The 7,063-nt window shown below is 39.2% G+C and overlaps 1 long non-coding RNA gene across 1 annotated transcript; it reads left to right on the top strand.

The window, feature by feature from the left end:
- The first annotated feature begins 697 nt into the window (after nt 1-697).
- LOC126469781 (uncharacterized) lies at nt 698-1,293 on the top strand. The gene is made up of 3 exons (XR_007586076.1): nt 698-831; nt 931-997; nt 1,083-1,293. It is a non-coding gene; the product is annotated as an uncharacterized LOC126469781 (long non-coding RNA).
- The last annotated feature ends 5,770 nt before the right edge of the window (nt 1,294-7,063 follow it).

Here is a 7,063-nt window from a genome sequence, read left to right as displayed (position 1 = left end):
TCCAAATAGGATACCGGATGGAGAACACAAGACAGAAAAAGACCAGAACACAAGAAACACCCCTGGATAAATTTAACAGGTCAGGAATATATGAACTCACATGCAACACTTGCCAGTCAGTATACATAGGACAAACATGCAGATACTTCAAAACAAGATATTCAGAACATCTCAGAGCTTTAAAAAGCAACAGCTCCCATAGCACATTTGCTGACCACCTTATAGCCAACAACCACAATAGAAACAGACTTAGAATGCTAAAACCCAGCCACAGCCTATACAGCAAACTGACCATTGAGGAAAACTTCCATATAAAGAAGGCAATAGTGGAAGGAAAACAGGTCTTAAACGAATACACTACACTCTGCAAGGGCACACTATTTAACACATTAAAAGGAACTTTACAAATGAAAACAGCACAAACAGATAGAGCCTACACACACACACACACACACACACACACACACACACACACACACACACACACACACACACACACACACACACACGTACGAAAAATAAATACACTAAAATCTGCAAAGACGCACCATTTGCACACAAATAGGAATACCATATAAAAGACAACAAGGACAGCTAAGAAACACACACAAAGATAAAATGCAAATAAAATTCAAATTTGGCGCCAAACTCTCTGGAAAACAAATGAACACTGACTGGGCTGGGACACACAACAAAACACAATCACACTGTGTTCTGGTGTAGTGAAAAGCGTTTTACTACGTAATTTGTGAAAAATACTTGCTATAGTTACGTATGCATCACAACATCTCAGCATGATGCGGAGAATGGAAGTGCTTGTCACACGAAAACGTAAGTAAATCGAAAGTAGACGCGAAAAACTAAATTACACTCTAGAATATAGGTTAACTCTCAGCAAAAAACTTTCTCATCAACATGGTTTGGTTGCAGATGACAAGCTACCTGTAATAATTAACGCAAGAGTGGTCCAGTAAATTCATGCTCACCAAATGTAAAGGTATTTACAAAAAGAAACGATCTGTTGTTTGAACTAAAAATGCACTTAATTTTATAATCATGTAACAAAAATGTTCACATTGCAGAATAAATAAAAACGAAAACCCACAGATGATGGCACAGTGGTGCCGAAACATGTTTGGGTACTGAGAAAAACGGTGTTTTGCGTAACAGGCGGACCTCAAATCCCAAAAATGTTAACTGCAAACACGGCCAATACAAGGAGCTGCAAACCAAAGATAGATATGACTTTTTCATTCTACTTTCAATCAATTGGGACTTTTTAAAAGAGCTTAGTAATTGGTACTACATTATAAATCTATGTTTAAATAAATTAAAAATTACTTTTCTGTTTAAATTTATTGAAGCTCTTCTCCTTTTCCTGTTGGTTTACACCCACCACCGATAATTCTATTTTGGTAATGCTGAGGTGACATGAGGACAAATCATATAAGATACATTTTTTTAATTGTTTAGTGATTTACTCACTTGCTTTTAAACCATATACTGTAACTTATTGGAAGTATTTTCTTAGCAAGAAAAATGTTTCATCATTAATTAATTTTCTTTGAATTTTTTTAGTTAATATAGTTTCATAATATGAATCATCCTTGCAAATACTGTATGTCACACTTTGGAACACTCCACTTGTCACCCAGTATTATCCTGGTCTTGAATGTATCAATCAGCTTCTTCGCCAAGGCCATGACTTCCTAAAATCATGGACTGAAGTGTGATCCATTCTGTGTGAGATTTTGCCAGCCACACCTAGAATAGCTTTTCATCACCTGGTCTGTGGCTCCTACTCCTGTGACTGTCCCCGCTGCACGATTTGCCCTATGCACCCTCCTACCACCACCTATTCCCACCATGTAACTGGCAAAAATATACTATCACAGGGCGAGCCACCTGTGAAACAACACATCTCATATACCAGATGTTGTTTAAACACTCTTCAGCCTTATACAGTGGCATGACTACTACGCAGTTTTCAGTCAGGATGAATAGACACAGGCAGAGGGTGTATACAGGCAACAAACAATATCCTGTTGCAGAGTGTGCTGTACAACATGACAGTTGTGATCTCTGCGCCTGTTGCACCACACAGGTACCAGTTTCTCAGAACTCCACAGGTGGGAACTAGCAGTACATGTCCTTGGTTGTCGCGACCCACCTGGCCTTAATTTACATTAATTCCTTCCATCTCAGCATTTCTTTCCTGTAACTTGTCCTTTCTTCACTCCATTTTAGTTTTCTACATCTTCGATTTTCTGGCTTGTTTATTTTTTGCTGTCCTGCCTGCCACCTCTGTTACATACAATGCACTTAGCTTTTCACTTTTGTTAAGGCATGCATGATGTTTTCATAGTAACCTCTGTCTTGTGTATTACCCTGTCTTCCATCTTTAAGCTCCCAGATTTTCAAATCTTGCCCGTTACAGTCCCCAACAATCAGTCTTTCTTTCTCATCACGTCCTGTAAGTCTACCCTGACCCGAGGTTCTGGGTGACTTTTCTGAACTATACCCGTTTCCCTACATCTCTGCAGTCCTTTCCCTTCACCCCTCTTCCTTCCTCTTCAACTCTTCTGCCAGAAAATGGAGCCACTGGCCCCGAAAGCTTGTAAAAGTTAAATCCTGTGTGTGTGTGTGAGGCAATAACAGAGTTCAGTCAACTAATAACCGACTCATAGAGGGATGATCAACAAAAATATAATAAGTTGTCTGGGTAAGAATTTTAACAAGGAAAGCCTGGAAACCTAGATGGAGATGTATCGGGCTTAATGCTTTCATCAGACAAATATGAGGTCACAAGCATTAAGAAATGAGTAATGACTAAATCATGAAAGGATTCCCAGCAAAAAAGTCATCTTGGTAACAATTTTAACAATTACAGTCTGGAAACCTAGGCAGAGATGTACAGTGCTTGAAACTTTAGCGATATCAGTATGAGGTGACGAGCATTAAGAAACCAATAATTTCAAGCTGGCTGGTTGCAAATTGTGGGTAAAAATGTGACATGATCACGTACCAGCTATAAGCAAACAACCACAACACAGTATAAAGATGCCACCAGTTGACGAGCAGGACGGAGTTGATTCAAGAGTTCCTGACAGCAGATGAGTCTTGGGTGACCATCAACTGACAGCAGAGAATTATGCAAGGGAAATACGTGTATTCAATTAAGCTTGTCCCCTAAGAAAGACTTGCATTCTTGCCTGTACGTATCTGTGGGTAGTTTGTCTATCATGGCTTACTTCTAGCTATGACTATTGTCATTTACAGTGTGATGTATACAGGACCTGAGGGTTCAATTTGAGCAATAAGAAACTGGCTCCCTTTCATGATTCTAGTCTAAGTGATAGGGCAGGCAGGCTATTTGTTCTGGTAATTTGAGTGTCTAGTAAGCCTCATCTATGTTCTCCACTCATTAAAATTGTGACCCAGTGACTGTGCTCTTCAGCATGTTCACGTAAGCTCAGGAAGAAGCAATAAATTCAGACCAAGGTACCAAACCAGAAGCTCATTTCTTCATTTGTACCTCCCTAGCCTTATACCCGAGTTTGTATGCTGTCTCCAACCATAGAGACCTGATAAACTTCAGCTAAACCCTGAACCCTGTTGTCAACTTATTCCTTTGCATGAAGCCTGTAGTGTGCCAAAGCATTGGTGGATCTGAAAAATCCCACACCACTTGCTGTCTAACTGAGGGATTCATGTATGTATGTTGCAACCTCCATCAGGGTACAACACAACAATAATGCTTTAACAATGGCAAATTGATTGAATGTGTCTGCTCAGAACTGAATATGCTGGTCTGCATTGACGGTTTTCATTTGGTTGCTCCCACATACTGGTTTCACTCAAAAGACTGAATGTTTAGTCCAATCAATTCGTAAAGCTACAACCGACTGATTAAATTGTTTTCATTTGTTTGCTCACATAGAGTAGTTTTGCTCAAAATAATGAATGAATAATTCTGCTGACACGTGAAACTACAACCAAATTAGATGACTGTTTTCCAGTAACCAACTGAATCAATTGTTTTTTCATTTGGTTGTTCCTGTCACTAGGTCTTCCAATGCTGCAGTAGTCCAATGTGGTCTGACTACACAAATAAATAAAGTTTATAAAATTTCACTTTTGTTTATAAACTACTCTTTATAGCACAGTCACACCAGTATGTAGTCACACATACTACAAGCATTACTCTGAGACAGCAAGAGTCTCAATTAGTTTTTTGACATTTAGCTGGATGGAATGGTTTGTCCTCTTCTATCTTGTCAGCAAGTGATGCATTTTTACTAATGTGACATGCTGTCTCATACAATCGGTGCTTTAATTACTATCAAGAAATTTGTAACTCCATGAATCATGATTTACCAGTCTGTGCGAGTTGACTGAAGCGTCCAATCCCACCCGTCGGCTTTGACCTGTGACATAAGGCTGTTGTTGTGTATGACGTCACGATGGCGCGGAATTTAGTTAGTGAGAGTGGCGTGTTTGTAGGTGTCGTTTTGATGCGATCGGTGGTGCTCTCTGGTGGTGTGTTAGGTGATGTTTTTGGTTTAGTTTGCGAGTGTGGCATCGTGTGAATTTTGGTAAATTGCTTTTTTATGTCTTTGGTAGGTATGGATATGACTGACAGGGTCAACAGTTTTTGGTTGTCAGCTACGATGGGGGACAGTGCGTTGTCTCTAATAAAATTTCTTCAACTATTCGGATTTTTGAATGAAGTCGTGAAGTGTTCGGTATGCTGTGAAGAAATGAGGCTTACTTAAAGTTCCGGCGTCTCGGACTAGGAACGGCTGTATGTGGAGATGTTGTAAGGATAACAGGTCAAGGGAAGTGTTCGATCCCAATGTGTGGCTGGGAATGTTGGTTTTGGTATCGGGAGATGTTTTTGAGCTAGATAGGTCAAGGGAAGTGTTAGGTCCTAATTTATGAGATCGGGACCTGCTGTTGAGCAATATAGGTCAAGGGAAGTGTCCGATTCCAGATAATATTGTGTTTAGTGGTATTTGGGGAGTTTTGTGATGTTGGTTTTTTTCCTCGTTTTGCGTGGTTTTGTATGGGTGTGGGTGTCTAAATTTGTTTATATTTAGTTTGTCCCCACCCAGAAACCCCATATTTCCCGCGCCTGTCCCGTTAGTGTCAGACTTTTTGTGGAATGTGTGTATGTTTGCTTTTCGATGTATTTTCGTCCTCATAATGTGTACGTAACTACTTTATATGCGCCATATTGGAATCGTGGTTTATGGTCGTTTCCGCCATATTTGTGACGTCATGGGTCAAAGCAGACGGGCAGGATCAGATGCTTCCATATTTCCGTCTGCGCTTATTCCTTCAGACCTCCTCTAATGTCTACTGAATTGCTTACTTTCTGTTGAACATCCCAGCTGCGTACTTGAGGTTTCCTACATTTTTAAAATGTTTAGCAGATGCATACTGTGTTTTAGACTCTTTGTTGATGTGATTACTGCCATCTGAATTTTTACAGAATTCTTTCTTATATTTTCGTCTTCATACTTTGTTTCTTCCCCAGACATTATCCTTCTTTATGGTCATCAATGGGATGTTAAAACCTAATCTTCACTTCTTTTTTCTTATTTATATCATCTCCTTGTTTTGCGTTAGCCTTCTTCTCCTTGAGTGACAGGGAACAATTACTACTATTTCGATCTCCCATTCATTCTTTTGCATTTTATTCTATTCTGCCTGTAAGCAACCAGTCTTAGTACTTGCACTTTTTCCCTTTATATTAATTTCATGTGTCATCTGTTGGTGCCTGTTTCTTCTGTGCTTGTATTACGACAAACTGTTCTAGCTCAGTGACCATATTGTCTTGACATGCAGCGTCAAGTAAATACAGTATATTCCTACATAAATATAGAAGAGAACGTAGCTTACTTGTTTTAACTGTCCAAGTAATTAACAGTGTAAAGTAGAGATAGTGATTTTAATTGGATAGTTGTTTTATATTGTAAGGCAGAAGATGAAAGAGGTAAAACTTACCCATCAAAGTGCACATGAAAAGGAATTATAAGGTACAGTCTTCCACATTGAATTCAACAATACAGAGTATTCTGGATTGAGTAGTAAAATATGTACATATAGTAACAAAATATGTATCCATTGAAAGAACTCTATCTTCTCCAATAAAATGTTGAGCAAAATAAAACTGTGCAAATTCCTCCACTATCACATGAATGATATAAAACAGTGTGTTCCCATCTAGAAATAAACAGTCAACTATGAAAGAGCTTAAAATTGTAGAAAGGTACTTCAAAGAGACCAGGGCATAAATTGTGCAATTGCAGAATTGAGGTTTTACCATATGCTGAACACAGTTATATAAATACAAGTTGAATGGCTTTAGAGGTTTCCTAGAAATCTCTTAAGAGTTGTGCAAATTCCTCCCCCAACTGCAACAGGTTCCTAAGCACAAAGTAAAGGGGAGAATGATACCTAGACTACATTAATAAGATTGTTCCAGTGTTACCGTTGAACACGAACAGGATCGAGATCCATATGGAAGGAGCGAGGATACAAATGCAGGTAAAATCTCCTTGCATTTGTCTAAAAGAGATGTATTGCAACACTCCTGTGGAGAGTGTTTACACCATCCACAAAAAAGGATTAACTTACTTACAAGAGAGCTGTTAAAGGGTTAATAGCTTTACTTTTCTTGTTCTTCTTCTTTTCCCTTTACACATTTCTTCTACAGGGTCAGTATTTATAAGTGTTTGAGCAATGTTAGTGGTAAGTGTTGGCCAGATGCCCTTCCAAATGCCCCCCCCCCCCCAACCAAGATAGAATTGGTGTACCCCACCTACCACCTGCATCTAGATTTATGTTCAAGTGTAAGAATGTTTGCTAAAAGTTTGCATAGCATGTAGCTGAGGCAGAATGTGCATACCAGACCAGCATTTACCTCGTTGGATGTGGGAAACAGTCTAAAAACCACATCCTGTCTGGCCTACTCAGCAGCCCTCATCATTAATCCACAAGTCAGATTAAATCTGGATCAAGCTCACCACCTCACATCCCAGAAGGGCTGCTTTAATAT

Source organism: Schistocerca serialis, chromosome 3, assembly GCF_023864345.2.
Source record: "Schistocerca serialis cubense isolate TAMUIC-IGC-003099 chromosome 3, iqSchSeri2.2, whole genome shotgun sequence".
In the NCBI taxonomy this organism is placed as follows: domain Eukaryota; kingdom Metazoa; phylum Arthropoda; class Insecta; order Orthoptera; family Acrididae; genus Schistocerca; species Schistocerca serialis.
This window is presented reverse-complemented; position numbering and strand designations above follow the sequence as displayed.